General features: G+C 39.1%; 1 long non-coding RNA gene across 10 annotated transcripts in view; it reads left to right on the top strand.

Moving 5' to 3' along the window:
• Positions 1 to 6,736: 6,736 nt before the first annotated feature.
• The window catches only part of LOC112649986 (uncharacterized), a 132,168-nt gene continuing 121,182 nt past the window's right edge, over positions 6,737 to 17,722 (top strand). For all 10 annotated transcript variants that reach the window (XR_004803605.2, XR_007414125.1, XR_003129853.3 and 7 more), the window contains exon 1: positions 6,737 to 6,870. This is a non-coding gene — a long non-coding RNA (uncharacterized LOC112649986). The remainder of the gene's footprint in view (positions 6,871 to 17,722) is intronic.

Genomic DNA, 17,722 nt, shown 5'->3' with positions numbered 1-17,722 from the left:
CAAAGTCCTCTTCTTGCTCTGGCATTTGTGGATGCAATACAGTTAATTCCTCCTTCAGAAAAAGCACCCCATAATCAAGCCATCCAAATAACACCAAATAGAATTCAGGAAATGTTATGCCTCAAAGCGTTTCAAGTACATTTAGAAAGTACTATCTCTCTCTCTCTCTCTCTCTCTCTCTCTCTCTCTCTCTCTCCTTCTCTCTTTTTAAAGATTTTACTTATGAGAGACACAGAGAGAGAGGCAAAGACATTGGCAGAGGGAGAAGCAAGCTTCCTACGGGGAGCCCAATGCGGGACTTGATCCCAGGACCCTGGGATCACGACCTGAACGGAACATAGATGCTCAACCACTGAGCTACCCAGGTGTCCCAGAGAGTACTATCTCTTAACTAGGATATAGTAGTTATGCCTTGACATTTTTTATATTAGTTTCATTGAATTTAAGCAGTAATCTTATGTAATTGTAGGCTTGTAATATAACTGAACTTTAAAAGGTTCTTGTTTTGACCCAGTAAATATTGGTCACCTCCTATGTGGTAGGCACTATGCTAGGTGCCCTTTCTTAGGAGACTGAACATCTTCTGGGTCATGTAAACAAATAGGGACAAGACACCAAACCAAAGTGGATAAGGTTTGTTTTTTCTTTTAAGATAATGTTTGCGTGAAGTCCTGAGGGAGGGCCCTGGAGAAAGTGACTATCTGTCTGGGGGTGGTGGGGGAAGGTTAGGGAAAGTTGCGAAGAGGATTAGACTTTTAAGCTTTGTCTTAGGGAATGGAAAGCCCTTGTGTGTACCTACCATTCATTTATATTTGAATTAAGCTAGGATGATGCAGCGGGGACATTAATCACTCCAGGATGGTTCTTGATATGCGAATAGATTGGCCTGGTTTGCAAAGAACAGCATGGTCATTTTAGCAGCAACAAGCTACAACATGAGAAAGAAACTTCAGCAGTTCTGAGAACATATGAGAAATGCGTACAACTTCAGTTGCTTCATAAAAATTTTAAAAAGGAAAGAAAACATGAAATAGAATCAACTCTTGGGTAAAACTGGCAAAGTGGATGAACATTTAACAAATGTCCTGAATGCCTTTCACCTCAGGAAAAACTAAGAGACCTCTGCAAGGGGTGGCCAGCTCGAGTCCTGGCTCCATCTGCTATGGTAACTCCTCCACTGGTTGTTCTAGTGGAAGTGTCAGAGGACACAGAGCAGCCCAGCAGATCTGTAATTGCTAGAGAAGGAATGTGGTCAGTTAGCCCTGAAAGGACACAAGTTCCTTCTAATTGAACAGCATGGCTCACACTGAGAGTAAATAAGATTGTGCCCCTGTTTGCACTAGCATAGAGATTAGGGTCACTTAGTCCTCACAATGCCCTGTGAAGTAAGATCATCGTCTCTTCTATTTGCTTACAGAGAGCCGAGGAAAGGGCAAGTGAATTAACTTGTCCCATTTGTAGAGTCAGAAGGTAGTAAATCAGGTCTTCTGAGGATCAAAAGATTAGTTGAGAATTTTGGAAATTATTAAAAATGAGAGATTTTAAACATCTTTTTATAACCATATGGCAGAAGAGATGTGCAGAGAAGGACTCCTAGTAGAGGTAACCTAGAGACTTAAATCGGGTCATTTTGTAAAAGCATGACTGAGCTTGTGGTGAAGGGAGAAAAACACTTAGAGAAAAATACAAGAGAGGGTGATGCCAGAGGTGTAAATGAGTGCTGGTTGCCTGATGGACTCTGCAGATCTTAGCTGGGTCCTTAGTTTTAATAGGTCAGGGAAGCAGACCATAGGAGACAAGGTCCAGGCCTTGAGCATTGTGAGAAGTGATTATAGAAAGTATTGCAAAGAAACAGAAATCCACCAAGTTCTGCTGAATGCATGATAGAAGTAAGACCAGCTCCACGGAGCAGAGAGCAGTATACTTGACCTTTTTTGGACTTGACTGGAGTAGAGTGGCCTGGCAAGGAGTTGGAGGGATGAGAGTGTATCTTTCTTTTGAGAATAACCACAAAGTATAAATTTAACTTAATGGCCCCTGATTAGTGGTATCCAATATATGTTAAACTGGGGTTCCGGAATGAGATAATAGAGACAGAGCCAAATTTGAAGAGATAGTACCTGAGAAATTTTCCAACATTGGCTGGTGTAGAAAAACCAATGCTCAGATTTAATAATGTCAAGCAAGATCAGTAAAAAGATATCTGCCCCTGAAATTTCGGAGCACCAAAGGTAAAGAAAATATCTTAGAAGTAGTTACAAAGATAAGATCATGGACTAAGAATCGACAGGTTGATAGCTGATTTCTCAGCAACTTCTTCCTGCTGTTGATCACTATCAATTACTTCTGTAAATGTGGTGGTTTCTTTCCTTGTTTGCTCTTCTCTTGGTATGGGGATCCTAAAGTGACCAGGTGGTAGCCAGGGCTTAAAGTTCAATGGGATTTCCATTGTGTTTCCAAGTGGAAGTATTTCCCCTAAGGGAAGCAGGATCTCTAGACCCGTAGAGCTTCAGACTTCAGGGATGGGAAGTATAAATCCTCCAAGTGCATCACAGGGGATCCTGGTAATTGAGCCCTGGCTCAATTATCACTTTAGACTCCATCCCTTGGCTCCCAAATCCACATCTTCTATCTACTGAGGATATGTCACCATAAAAGGATCACTGATCTAGGGTACAACCACCTCCTGGAGGACAGTGCCTCATCTTAGCAGGATATCTTTTCCAAGATGGCACCTCAGCAGAACCTTCAAGAGGCTCATCTACCATGTCAGGACAGTGGGTTTTGAGGAGTATGGATTGTGAAAGGAACAGTGGATTCTCATGGATATATGCCCACTGTTGCACCTCTGTTCCTGGAAAAATAGGGGCCTTTGATTTGAGACAGTATTGTGTGGAATGCCATGTTAGCGGATCAAGTATTCTGTGATTTCTTAGATAACTGTGCTGACCAAGGCTCTGCAGGCAGGAAGGACAAACCCATTTCTAGAAAATAGATGGACCTCAGTCAATATGCATCACTGCTCTTTCCATAGTGAAAGGGGTGGAATTGTAATCACATACAAAGGAATGTAGTCACTTTACCTCCAAGTGGCTGACTGGTTTTCTTGAAGGGCAGTACCACATTGGGGGCTTATTATTGGCTTCTGTTTCTAGGTATTGGTAATGGTGACAGCAAGATCATCCTTGATGCCTTGGAAGCCATGCTGTTGGGCTCAGTCAGAGCCTCCACCTCTGCTTCTATTGTACTCCTTCCCTTTTCAGCCCTTACTTCGTGTAGAAAATCTGGGGCTAAAAGTTTAACATTCTCTGCAGCCATCCATCGAGTGATCCATTTCTGATCTCATTTTGGAGTGTGCCTTTTAGGACCACTTCTGGTGTCTACTGTCTTAGATTGGTTTCTTAAAAACAGACTCTGAGATAAGAGTTGATGAGGACATGCTCTCAGGTGGTATACATGTAATCACACAGTGAGGCAGGCAGGATTGGGAAGAAGGAGGAGCTGCCCTCCCAATGTGGTTGCCAGTGGCACCTTGGCAGGTCCCAGGGAAGCTCTGGAGCTAGGATGGCTCTTCAGAGTTATTCCAAACCGAGGCAAAGGGCTGCGCATTTGTAGCCTTGCATTGCAGCAGATCAGCAGGAGAGGATGTAGCCATACCAGAGGCAGTTTCCCGAAGCTGAGGGCAATCCCCAGTGAGGGGTATGACTGACATCCCCATCTTCCAGGGAATGATGTTTTGGCTCTGAAGAGTGCAGAGCTGGGCGAGAGCACTATGGCATCCACAGCAATGCCCTGTACCTATCCATTCGAACCGATGGCGTGGAGAGGTGACATTCACTCCATGAATTCCATTTTTGAAAAAAATAATAGAACAGTTTATTTACTACTTATTTTGGTTACGCTGGGATGTGTAGCAGTTACACAAGTTCGACTGCCTCTTGGTAGGTGTATCTAGTCCTTTAAGGAGCAAAGATTTTCTCTGTTGTTCCTCACAGCTCTGTTTGGAATTTAGAATGAATCCCCATACCAGTCAGATTTGTGTTAATGCAGTACTGAAACGAATTTGGAGCAGGAATGTTTAATTCTTAGCAAGCCACAGAATCCATGTGACATTTATTTGTAACATTTGTTAGTAGTATATTTAGCACCTCAATTTTGCAAATAGGGAAGTTTTTTTTATATGTGTCAGGGTTGGGGGTAACCGCGATGTTCAAGAACATAGAGACTGTGGATCCTTTTTATACAGGAATAGACAAAGCAGAAAGAGATTTACTCTGAAGCTGTGAAAATTTAAGCTTCGAGGCTACTCACTTGCTCAGACCTCTTTCACATGGTCGTGTGATTCTCTAATATTTGCAAAGAAAGATTTTCTATTTTTTTGTGTATGTGATTTCATTTCGCATTCTAAGTTGATCCCCCCCTTTTATAATGAATGTTGTATTCATGATTCAGTGTTATTTTTCCTGAGGAGTGCCTCTCCAATTGTATAAAAATAACAATGGAATCTACCCCTAGATAAAAATGAGCAGAAAGTTGCTCCTTGCCTCGTTGTAAATATTTGAGAGACGGACAAGCTGGTGCTTACTGGCTTGAGCCTGCCTCAGCTGAGTTTTTGAATATTAAAATGTTTCCAGGCTCTGGCTGACATTATTATATAATGGCTTGTCCTTTGAATCAAAAGTGTGTTACTAACAACTTACATATGAACAGTATAAATACCTACGTCATTGCAGTTTGAGTCTCTGAATAACTTATAAGTTAGGTATTACAGACGAGGAAACCAAGAATTAGAACATTCGATAACTTGCCAGATGTCAGGGGTTACAGAACAGCCAGACATAGCTCAAAATCAGCCCTGGATCTCTCTTCCACAGGACTTGCTGCTCTGCTACAGCTTCCTCTCAATGGAACGCATACCTAGATCTCTCTGACAGTGCTTTATCTTCCTATTAAAATATCAGGAAAAAATTTCCCAAACATGTCCCAAGATTTATATATTTTTATCTCAGGACTTAGTATTGGAATTGATATTATGTAGACTCAAGCAGAAAAGGTTCAGACGGTGCAGAGGAAGTAGGTGTGCTGAGGAATAATGGAGGGAGATTTAGCAGGTGGAGTTTGTAGAATTTGGTGGTGGCTTAGATGTGGGGGGGCGGTGAACAAAACTTCAAAGAGGACTGTAGGTTGCTAGTTTGGACAACTTGGCAAAGAGTGTGTCATTGTTGAAAAAGCAAGCATAGATAGTGTGGTAGATAGAATAATGTACTTCCCTCTTCCCTAGGGCATGTTCATGTCCTAATCCCCCAAACCTGTAAATTTTACCTTACATGGCAGAGGGGACTTTGAAGATGTGATTCAATTAAAAACCTTAAGACAGGGAGATTATCCTGGTTTCTCTAGGTATGCCCAGTGTAATCACAAGTTTCTTTGTAAGAGGGACACAGGAGTGTCAGAGTTAGAGGATATATGATGACAAGTGTGGAGATCACAGAGAGGGAAGAGAGAGATTTAAAGATGATGGACTGCTGGCCTTGAAGTTGGAGGAAGGGGCCAAGAGCCAAGGAATGCAAGCAATCTCCAGAGGCTGATGGGGCAAGGAAATAGTCTCTCCTAGGCATGTAGTTTGGATAATAGCTGAAGCCATCGAGGAAATGAGATATCATCAGTGAAGAAAGCATAGAGAAGAGTCTTCTCCTTTGGACTCTAGTGTCCACCAAGCCTAAGGAATGAGCAGAGGAAGAAAAATTTGGAAACAGCCCAAGGAATTACTCAAGGGGAAAGGGAAAAAAACCTGGGAAAATGGTATCACCAAAACCCATGATTAAAGTAGTTTCTAGAAAGAACTGACAGCAGTGTCAAGGAAAAGCAATTCTGAAATGTGCCTGTGTGTTTGGCAGGCATTGCACATGGAAGCCCCTGTGAGTGCATTGCTGGATGCAGTAGGGGAATAAAAAAATTCAGTCAAATTGAAGAGTGAATGAGATGTCCGTCAATAAGTAGAGATGATGAGTGTAGTTTATTCTTTCATGAAAGTTCACTGTGAATCTCTGGGGACCATGGTGTCCATAAGTGGAAGAGGCTGCAGTTTTCTGGGAGAGAGTTGAGACCAAAGAAAGTGACACTTGTAGAGGTGAAGGGCTCATGGGATCTGTCAGGAGGCTCAGGGAAGAGGGAAGCTCATGTTTGGTCACTGTCATGTACTGCAGCTTTGTCACATTGTGTCATTGCCACTTCTCTCCTCATAGTTTGCCACACTAAAGCAATTCAACTTCTCAGACTCCACTTTCATTGAATTCCACCTTTGTCTTCTAGAAAGAAAATCTAGACTTCTAAGTAGCATGCATCAGCCCTGGCATGAGTGACATGGGACTGAGTAATCTTATACCACCTCTCTGTCCTTTATGTCTTCTCAGCAATCGAGCCTAGTTCTTGGTTCCTTCATTTTGGTCATGTGTGCCCTGCTGTTCTGAGCCTTTTTCATCTCCATTCTTGCAGCCTGGAAACAGTAATTCAGATTCCAAAGGGCAGTTTATCTCTCATCACAAACAGTTTCCCCCTGTTTCCTTCAGAACACAAAGAACTTAATGAGCATGGAACTTGTTTAATTCTGCTCAGGACACGGGACAAGGGTTCAAGGCTGTGATTATTCTCTCTAAATTAGAAAGAGGAAGAAAGGGAGAGAATGTATTCATTTTTGCTGACCTAGCTGAGCAACACATCTTGCTAGCTTTTTGGTTCTGATGGGGCATTATGAGGTCAGCATTTAGTGATGCAAGGCCAGAACAACAGCGGTCCTTGGTCTGTGGTTTCTAAACCCCTAAGGGCTGACCTACAGGTCCTCTACAAACTTCAAAATGACTGCTCAGAATTGTGAGTTTTCCCATAATTAGGAGGGGGAATTTGAGGCTCTGAGTTTTCTGTATGATGTTGGTAAGAGGAAGATAAATTTTTACATATTAGGTTTTATTTCCTTAGTAGATGAAATCATTCAAAGCATTATCATACACTATGATATGTATCCACTATCATGCAAGTGGAGCCAATACTTGGGAATGAGGAACCATTGATGGAAGTGGTGGGAGAGAATCACAGACTGGGTAGCAGCAGAGTCTTGCACACGGTAGATAATCAATACATGTTAATTAAATAGATGGGGTATTGCTCTTGGATCCACATCTATCTCTAAGTACCTAAGTGCTCAGCCATCTCATCCAAGGCACTCATTTTACGGACGGGGAAATAGAGGCCCAGAGAAGAGAAGGACTGTAACTAGACTCTCCATCGATCACCCACTGTACTATACCCAGGTTTTCTAGGACCATTAAGAACTGTAGCAACATTCCTGTGTAATGAGGAAACAATTGACTCTGGCCATATTTAGAAAAGGATTGTTGGAAAGTGGCTTGTCCTTGAGGGATCAAAGGAGGACATGGGGCAATAGTGAGGTGCCCCGAATGAATTTGGAAAGAATAGAAGCTCCCAGAAAGTTGAACTTTAAATAAACACACAATGCATTAGAGTAGAGTAGGGGTTGGCAAGCATTTTCTGTGAAGGGGCCAGATAGTAAATATTTTAGACTTTGCAAGCCATATGGTCTCTGTTGCTGCTACTCAGCTCTGCCATTGCAGTACAAAAGCAGCCTTCGACAATGCACAAATGAATAGGCATGGCTGTGTTCCAGTGATCATTTATTTATGAACATTGAAATTTGAATTTCATATAATTTTCGTATGTCATGAAATATTGCTCTCTTAACTTTTTAATCATTTTTAAAAAGCAAAAACCATTCTTACATCATGAACCGTACAAAACAAACTAACAAAGCTGTAATTTGCTGACCTCTGGAATAGAGGGGTGTTCACCAGAAAGAAATAAAATGTCTCTCGGTCCACAAGACCTTATAGTGATCTAATTGAAGATATCACCGCCATTGAAAAATGAATGTGCCAGTCTGAAGGGAATCTGGTTAACCAGTGAAACCATGGAAGAAAAGACAAAAGAGACTCATGAGGCATTTCAGGACAGTGCCCATTCCTAAGTGACTCAGGAAAGGATGACCTTGGCCAGTAGAGATCACATACTAGGACTCAATTTCTTAAAGTTCATTTTGTAATGGGAAAGGATATTTCAAGCCGTGTTAGTTGAAGGTCCTTTTTAATTAAAAAAAAAAAAAAAAAAGTACATGTGTGTGGGGTGCCTGGGTGGCGCAGTCAGTTAAGCATTCAACTCTTGAATTTGGCTCAAGTCATGACCTCAGGGTTGTGAGATAGAGCCCTGCATCAGGCTTCCTGCTCAGCAGGGAGTCTGCTCCAGACCATCTCTCTCCCTCTCCCTCTGCCCCCCACCACATGCAAGTGCTCTCTCTCTCAAACAAATAAATCTTTTAAAAAATGTATATGTATGTGTATACATATGCATATACCTGCATATGTGTATGTATGTGCATATACAACTGTGTGTATATGTATGTGTGAGTATCATTATATGGTTGACTCCTAACCACTTGCTAGCTCTATGACCTTGGTTCAATTTCTTCACTTTTCTGAGCTTCTCTTCAGCTATAAAATGGAGGAGATAATGGTATCCATATTAATGGATTATTTTGAGAAGCAAATGAGATAATGTATGTGAAACATCTGGCATATAGGAAGTGTGTACTATAAAAAGTACTACATAACTCTCATTATTTTTAATATTTATATTATATAAAAGTACACATGCCTATATATACATATATTATATAAATATCATATTTTATGTCTATCCACATAAACCAAGGAACTATATCACGCCAAAGATTATTCTGTATATGCTGTATATCTTGAAACTTGGATTTTCCACTTAATATGTCATGGCCAGCCAGGTGACCGCATAGAGTAGGGGTGATGAAGAGCTTGACATCTGCCTTTTGACTGCTTGGGCTTGAGTCTTGGTTCCATTATTATAAGAATGTGGAACTTATTCCATTACTTACTTGAGTTACTTGAGTTTTCTAAGTCGTAGTGTCTTTTCTCATTCAGTGATTTTAAGAATCTCCCATGCACAGAGGTGCTAGGATGATTAAATGAGAAAATATATGCTAAATTCACCTGAATCCAAGTAACTAGTTATTAGTACAGAGCTCTGCTTATAGTAAATAACCAAATATAATTTAAAAAACCCCGAAAGTCTGGTATATAAGAAAATATTATCATGCTTTGGAATATTTATTCAGCTTTCTCATAAAATTCTTAGCATGGCAGCAAGGGAGAACACATGGGGAAAATCTGTTTGAGGAGAAGAACTATTAAAATTTCTTCCTGCAGCAAGGACAAGGGAACATCTACAAAAAGGGACTGTCGCTTAATAGTCAGGATAAAGCTTTGCATTTTTGGTGCAGCATCGTAAATATAGAAGTTTTCAGAAGTAGCACCTTTTCAATGACATCCCTAAGCATAAGCCTGAATCATCTCCAGATTACTGTGATAATTAGGTATCTTTTTAAAAGTCAACTCGGGACCTATTTTAGCCACAGAGTATTCACTTTTCAGAAGATCTCTCTGATACGTAGAGCTTTCTTCAAGACAAAATCTTTAACTTTCTCTCGATGTATGAAATCACCCTTGAAGTACAAGATTTGGTGGGTTGACTTATTGAAACTTTCATTTTTACTGGAATTTAATTTGTGATTTGAGCCATATGAGTTAATTTTAGAAAATGTGAGTGTCTAGAGGTGCGACGAAAAGGAAATGTATCAATGGCACTGAGAGAGTTAGTCAAAAAATAAGAATTTCAACCACTGATCATTTTTTATGTGTGTGTCTGCAACATCAGGGAGTTACTGTGACCGGATTTTTGTTGAAATAACTGAATCTGCTAATGCTAGAGACACTGAATCATGACAGGCAGCTCCCTTCAAGTAGGTGTTCAATTAATGTGAGTAACAACTCGTTATACCAGTAGCTGAGAGTTTGCATTGTACCAGCAACCTGCCATTTAAATCTGCATGAGCCAAGGGGGTAGCAAAGCCATCATTTTACAAATAAGGACTTTGAAACTCAAGAGCTTCATTCAGAGATCACACAGACTGGAATGCATTGGATGCATTCTGCTCTTTGCTTCATAAGTCATCTTTTTTCCATTCTTGTTTTCAGAAAAGATTTCCCTCCCTCTATACCCCACCTTTTTCTCCTTTCACTTTTCCTTTCTCTCCTTCTTCCTCCTTCCCTGTCTTTTTTCCTCCTTCCCTTGGCAAATCAACCATGCTATTATGGACAAAACTCAAGGACTTGGTCTTTTAATATTTGCTTATGTGCCTGTGTGCATGCTTCCGTATGGAGGTTATGTGTCCTTTCCAGTGAAAATACCAACCCTGTAACAAAGCTGATGAGTATTAATCTCTATAAAAAGTATTTTGAATTACTTACTCATTTTCTTCAAAGAGAAATGATGAGAGAGAATTACATGTAAACTTCGCTGAGTGCTGCATTTCTTAGGTCAAAGACAGTTTTCGAATTGTAATGCTCATTAGAACCTGCCATATATTATAAATGATAAATTCATGCATCTGCCTCCTAAACAAGGATTGGATTTCTTAATGTCAAAACCAAGCTTCAGTCCCTTTTGCTGATCCTAATATTAAGTTGAAATGAAAGAGATTTTTAAAATATGATGGCTTTGTCAATAATTCACTGGATTCCAGCTCCAAAGAATACACTCTTTTTCAGTTTCTCTGTGGGCACACAGCCTTCTGTGCCTTGCTAAGATCAAAGAGAACATGATATAATGAGAAGAAAATGGCTCTTCCATGAGAAGGAAGTAGGAACATTTGGAGTAGGGATTGTTGAAGAGGAAGAGGCTCATCCATATGAAATAGGGCAACATTTCATACATATTGAGGCAGTAGAAAGCATTGTCCAAAAGTTGGGAAGCTAAGATTTTATCAACTGTGTTGCCGTCTGGTTATGAGACTTGATCAATGCCCAGTGTGATGGTGTGAGAAGTACACCCTACCAACACTTTGATTTCAGACTTCCAGTCTCCAGAACTGTGAGAGGATAAATGTTTGTTGTTTTCAGCCACTCAGTTGTGGTACTTTGCTATGGCAGCCCTAGGAAACTAATATAGCCCTGATGAGTATGTTCGTGCCTGTAAGCATTGTTTTACTTAACCATGATTTATAACCCTGAAATGAAACCTCCTTCATAACACTTATCCAAAGAAATATTTTAATAGAAACTTAATTTTACTTTTTTTCTTCAAAAATCATGCCATGAATCATTTTCCAGATTAGGGAGGTATGTTGCTGTAAAATCAAGCAGTGGGAGGATACTGTGTGTTTCAAAGATTGGTAACCATGATTCATTGTCGTAAAAATTCAAAACTTGACTGTTGGTCCTAGGAGCAGTACATAATCTGATAATATATTAATCTGATAACATCTATTAGCAGTATATTTTAAAATTCTATCTTTTCACTTATTCATAGTTAAAAAATAATTTATTGAGCTTTTCTTAGGTTCTTGGCACCTAACGAATTAGAGAAGAGATCCTACTTTGGAAGAACTAGCCTTCTTTTAGGGAAGTTAAGATATTCAGCTAAGAACTATTTTATTTGGGGCCCCTGAATGGCTCAAGGGTTGGGCATCTGCCTTCAGCTCAGGGCTGATCCCTGGATCAGGTCTGGGGGTCCTGGGATTGAGTCCCGCATTGGGCTCCTTGCAGGGCCTTCTTCTCCCTGTCTGTGTCTCTGACTCTTTCTCTGTGTCTCTCAGGAATAAATAGATAAAATCTTTAAAAAAATAAAAATAAATAAAAACTATTTTATTTGATAAGAAAAAAGGGAGAGGAAGCACACATAAATGATACAGAAACTCAAATGAAAGATCACTGTTAGCAGTGATGAGCATGGAAAACATGACGGGAAAGTAAGCTGGTCCTTAAAGAAGTTGGACACAAGAGGAAACCATCTCTGTGGAAGGTTAGACATAAACCAAGAGACAGAATTGGTGATCAAAGATATATTTGAAGGACAGCAAGTAGAGCTACTCATAAAATGTTCGCAGCCACTCTCTTCCATTAAAATATCCATTGAAATTGAATAAGAGCAGCGAGTCGGTTGGATAATATGTTATCAGGGTCAAGGCCTCCAAAGTTATACAATAGTTGGTAGAATGGATTTAAGTAGAAAATTTACTATCATGATTCATGATATCATGCTTGGGGGAAGAGTGGGGATGGTATGTGTGTGATGGGGACTCCTGGCAAGCCTGGACTGAAGAGAACCAAGGAGCACACACTGTTGGGTCCTTGCTGGTGGCCAGTACATCCAGCACCATGCATCAGTATATCCCTGGAATGGCTTCTAAAGAAGATCATCAATATCTTAAGACTTATACAGCTGGAATAGTTGTTCATTCCTTGAGATCCTTCATTAATAAAATGTTCATATTTCTTTTCAAGATTATTCAAAATAGTCCAGCAGAATAAACCATCATGTGGTGGAAGAGCTCTGGATTTGGAGTTTGATCTAAGCAATGCTTATTTGTTTGTTTGTTTGTTTGTTTACTTCATATCCCATTTTCAGAACAGACTCCAAGCACTTTCTAATTGAAAGCTCAGATATAGTAATGCTGAAAATCATGCAGACTCAGATATTGTGAAGAAATGAGACACTGCTCTGCCTCTCTCTCTGTCTTTCATGAATAAATAAGTAAAATCTTTAAAAAAAAAAGAATTAAGAGTGAGGAAGGTGGGACTTCAGTGAACATTTCTTGATATATTTTTCAGGGTTGTTTGATTTTTTTTACAATGCCTATATTTTGTTTTCTTTTTTATACAGAAACAATAAAACTATGTTTGAACATTAAAAAAAAAAAGAAATGAGACACTGCTGTTGGCTAAGATGAAGAAACACAAATGTGTATTTTTTAAAATTACAATTCTGGACTTTCCTAGTCTTCCATTTCCTAGAACAATGGGCACACTTTCTTAAACTCATCATAAAAACAGTCATCTTATAGGTATAGGCATGACGTAATTCATTCATTTTTTACTATTTTGCATACCACTTAAAGATTTTGCCACCAGAAGAAAAAAAAAAAAAAAAAAAGACTTACCAAAACAGCTGAACAGATTTAAAAGAGATGTTCCTTGTTGCTTTGCAGGACTGCAAGAAAGACGGTTAACACAGATTGTAGCCAATACTGTTTCTAAATGAAAAATCATCATTAAGCATCTACCGTTGTTTTCAAACTTAAAATCTGCGCAAAATTTCAAGACATGCAAATAGCTCGGTGAAAATCAAATATCTTCTTTCACTGAGTTCAACTGCTATTAGCCAGCAGTTTGGGTTTCCTTTCTCCTCTAGGGAAACTTCCAACTCCCAGTGCTCCTCAGCGTGTGAAAACCAGAGGACCAAAGGACCAATGTTCTTTTTCGTCAACTATTTGTGGTTTGGCACTGGGAGTCCTTGCAGTCGTGCCTCAGAGTCCTCCATGGTCTGGCTTCCTCATGCTCACATTCAGCTCTGGTGAGTTCGCTTGTCCCACTTCCCCCCGTGTGCACAGGCGGGGCTGTGCATGTGTATTGGCCGGGGCAGGGGCCAGATGGAAGGTTCTACAGTCCTCCTCTTTGCCTTCTTACATGGCTAATAAAAGAAGCAGAATGTATGGTAGGCCAAGGCCATAATAGTTTTCAATCAAGGAAAAGTGATCCTTACCAATTCAGCTACTCAAATATATTTTATAAGAGAAATGAATGGCTTCTTTACTAAGTCCTATAGCTGAATAAATGACCGGCAGACCAAACTCTCGTAAAAGCATAACCTTTCTTTTTTCTTTTGAAACCAAGGGTATTCAATCCATGCACGCCTGAGCACCAGCACTGTGCCCAGTAAGACGAGGACTACCAGGCATTAGGAGTGTGGATCACGACACTCTTTCCTCTCCTAGCCTGTGTCCGGTCCCTGACTCTTTTCAGCATGAAGCTCCAGAAATTGAATTAACAACTTATCAATATTATGCCAATTGAAAACAGTTTTCTATCCTCTTATCAAAATTTAAAGCTGGTTGTCTAGTATTTCAATGTGCTTATTCTAGTGAATTTTTTTTTTATTTTACTCTGTACATGATACATAAGGCCCTTTGTCAGCTGGCGTCCAAGGATTTTGTTTATTTTCCTCTGTTTTTGCTCACACCTCTCATTTTGAAGCTTCCCTTTCAGGACTTTTCAAATTGTTTACAGAAAACCAGATTTGCTGGTACCTGATTTAAACTCCATAGTGCTAAATTTTGCTCCATTCTTTTAATAAATGATTATTGAGCAACTATTACGCAGCAGCTGATTCTCTGTATAGAAAGAAGACAGAGTTCCTGCCTCCAAATACTTTATATTTTAAACTGAGAAAAGAAATTTTAGGGAGCCCATTTCTTCTGTTTTCAGGAGGGCCGTTTGGGCTTCAAAATGCTTTTACAAACTTTTTTGGAAAAAGCGACAGTCTGAGATACGAACTCTGTGTGTAGCATTCTTCTGAAACAGCCTAGCTAGTTGGCAGTGTCTGTGATCAACACCAACTGCTCTGAAGCTTTGAAGAAAGGCATGAGCATGTGTATGCTGTGTACAATACAGGAATGCCACTGAAATCCAACTTAATCCATTAACTCATAAAACAGATTCAATGTTTGTTTAGTGCTTGGCAATACATTTTCTCCAATTTCAAAATTCATTGGAAATCCCACCCACATTTGAACATATTTTTTCCTTCTAGAATTCTTCAAAGGAATCTCTGCAGAAAAGGAACACCAAACAGCTCATGTCATAAGTTGAAATTCCTATTGACATCTGACAACTCTGTAAGCTGGAAAGAACATAGTTGTTATGTCACAAAGGCCTTCCAGTCTCTTTCATGTAAGCCTTGGCAAGTTAGGTGACATCTCTGAGCCTTGTTTCTTCATCTCTTGAGTGGGGATAATGATATCTACCTGCCAAGACCATTATAAGGATTAAAGGGATAATTCATATTAAAATCTTGGCACATACTAGGCACTTCATAAAAAATTAGCTATTGTTACCATTCTTCTTATTATCAGTAGTCATTCTGTTAAGGGATCTAAGTTAAGCTTGTGCTTATAGCTTATTTATTCATTCAATGAGTGTTTACTACACAGCATCTGCTGTACATAGGGTCCAGTGTTGGGTGCCCTAGGGTGTGGGTGGGAGTAAGAGAAGCACATGAATTTTGCTTTCCATGGTCTTATTTTCTAGTTGGGAAAAGATACGTACATAAATAATTAGAAGAGAAAGTGCCAAAGAGAAGCAGACTAAATAGTGTAGGCTTAGATGCAGAGAAGAGTCCAGTTTTATTAGGAATGGAAGTGGAAGATGATATACGGGAAGGATTCCTAGAGAAAATACACTCTGCCTTCCTTCCCTGCTGGCTAAGAGAGTCTTTACAGGTCAACGAGCTCAAAACAAAACTAGCCCCCACCCCTTCCTCTTAAATCTCTGACGTGCTTTGCCATGTTGCTGTTAGTGGCCTTACTTAGTGGTCCCTCATTTTGGCTTAGCAGATCTGAAAGGGACGTTAAAGATCAACTCCTTCATCGCCCTGAAGGACCCTAATTAAAAAAAAAGTCTATTTTAAAAAGCAACCGTTGGCTTTCCTTGCAAGCAAAAAGCAACCAAATACCCTTTCTGTTCTGCCCATAGAAATCATTAGTTTCACGTTGTAATCCCCAAGACCAATGAAGTTCCAGATTTTCCGCATAATTACTTGATCTTTGTTCAGTTTCATAACAATTATTTTGCTCTCTTTGCATCATCATTTATTTTTTAAAGAGTACACTGAGGTTGTTCTATGATAACTGGCTAAATTTGAGATTATTGGAGATGCAGCTTTACAGAATTAAAGATTTGTCCTTCCATGTTATAGGCAATGAATACAGTATAACTAAAATTATTCCCCCATTTTTGCTCAGAAACTCCCTGACAAATGTAAAATCTAGCTGTAAGAATTACTTTCTTGATGGATATTTAAACAGCATTTAAGGGGCACCTGGGTAGCTTGGTTGGTTAAAGCCTCTGACTCTTGATTTTGACTCAGGTCATGGTCTCAAGGCCCTGGGATCCAGCCCTTTGTTGGGCTCTCTGCTCAGTAGGGAGTCTGCTTGTCCCCCTTTTCCTCTGCCGTTCCCCCACTCATGCACACACATGCTCTCTCTCTGTCAAATAAATACTAAATCTTTTTTTAAAAAGGCATTTAGTAGGGGTTCCTGGGTGGCTCAGTTGGTTAAGCATGCAACTCTTGATTGGTTTTGATTTTGGGGTTGTGAGTTCAAGTTCCACATTGGGCTCCATGCTGGGCATGGAGCCTACTTAACAAAAAAAGGCATTTAATAACTTATCCATTGTTCCTTGTTAAAAGTCTAGGAGGGAAAAAAAAAGTCTAGGAGGAACAGAATTAAGGTGCTATTTCCTTCATATAAACATACGTATACATACATATTCACACACACATATGGACATACATTCACACACAATGCCATTTCCTTTAAAGTCAGACACAAGACAAACATGTCTGTTATCGGCACTATTATTTCACACTGTTTTGGAAAAATAAGCCATGCAAGTAGTTAGAAAATAAAGTAAGAGAAAAACTCAGAAAAAAGTAAAATTTCTTATTTCATAAAAAAACCCAAGAAGTCAGCCTAGAAACTTATATGTAAAAAGAGAAACCAGTAATGTAGCTGGTTAAAAAATGAACTTACAAAACTCATATAACAAGAAGGGGCAGATAGGAAATACAATGGTGAACATTCTGGTATAAAATACAGCTTAAGACATAAAATATTTAAGAATAAGCTGAAAAATTAAGGATTCAGAGCTTATATGGTCCATCAAATATCATGAAAAGGGGAGAATAAATTAAAAGTTACACTTGGTTCTTATGGGGATCCTCTAGTAATGCCATTATTCACTGAACAAGCCTGTATGTTTAACAGAATCTTGGTAAAAACAATTTTTTATTAAATTATCTTAAAATTCATCTAAAATAAACATTAGCATAGTAAAAATTTTCTGAAAGGAACTAGCATTGAAGGGGACACTGAGCTGCCAGATGTTCAAATACAGTAAATACAAGATGGCCAATAAACATTTGAATAGATGTCATGCTACACTAATAATCAAACAAATGCAAATTAAAATAAAAATGGGAGTTTCATCTTTGGTTTTTTGACAAATGTTAAAAATTATAAAAATACCTAGTTTTTGTAACTATAGGGATCAAGCATTCGTATACTGCTAAGGTAAATGAGTATAATTTTCTTGAGAGAAGTTTGAAAATGCATTTCAAATTTTTAAATGTGTATGCTCTGAGTGTCATGTACCTGAGCTTGCAGGTATGAATGATGTGTGATCCATCAGTTGTTTTGTCTGGGAATTTTTCCCATGTACATGATTTGAGGAGCGATTCAAGACATGTGAACAAGGATTTTCACTGCAAATTTTTTATAAGCAAAAAGAATATAGATAACTCTAAAGAAGAAAAAGACTAAGATTTCGTTTATGAAGAATTGACTTGATCATATACAATCATCTACTTAACGTAAGAGCAAGAGTCTTTAATGGTTAAGGGGAAAAAAGCAGAAAACAAATATGTATCATTAAAAAGAGCACACACATATCTATACACATATACATATCTATATGTGTCATACCACACATGCATACACAAAAACAATGTA

The sequence above is a fragment of the Canis lupus genome, chromosome 11 (assembly GCF_003254725.2).
Source record: "Canis lupus dingo isolate Sandy chromosome 11, ASM325472v2, whole genome shotgun sequence".
Classification (NCBI taxonomy): domain Eukaryota; kingdom Metazoa; phylum Chordata; class Mammalia; order Carnivora; family Canidae; genus Canis; species Canis lupus.
Note: the sequence above shows the minus strand (reverse complement) of the source record. Positions and strands in the feature narration are given on the sequence as shown.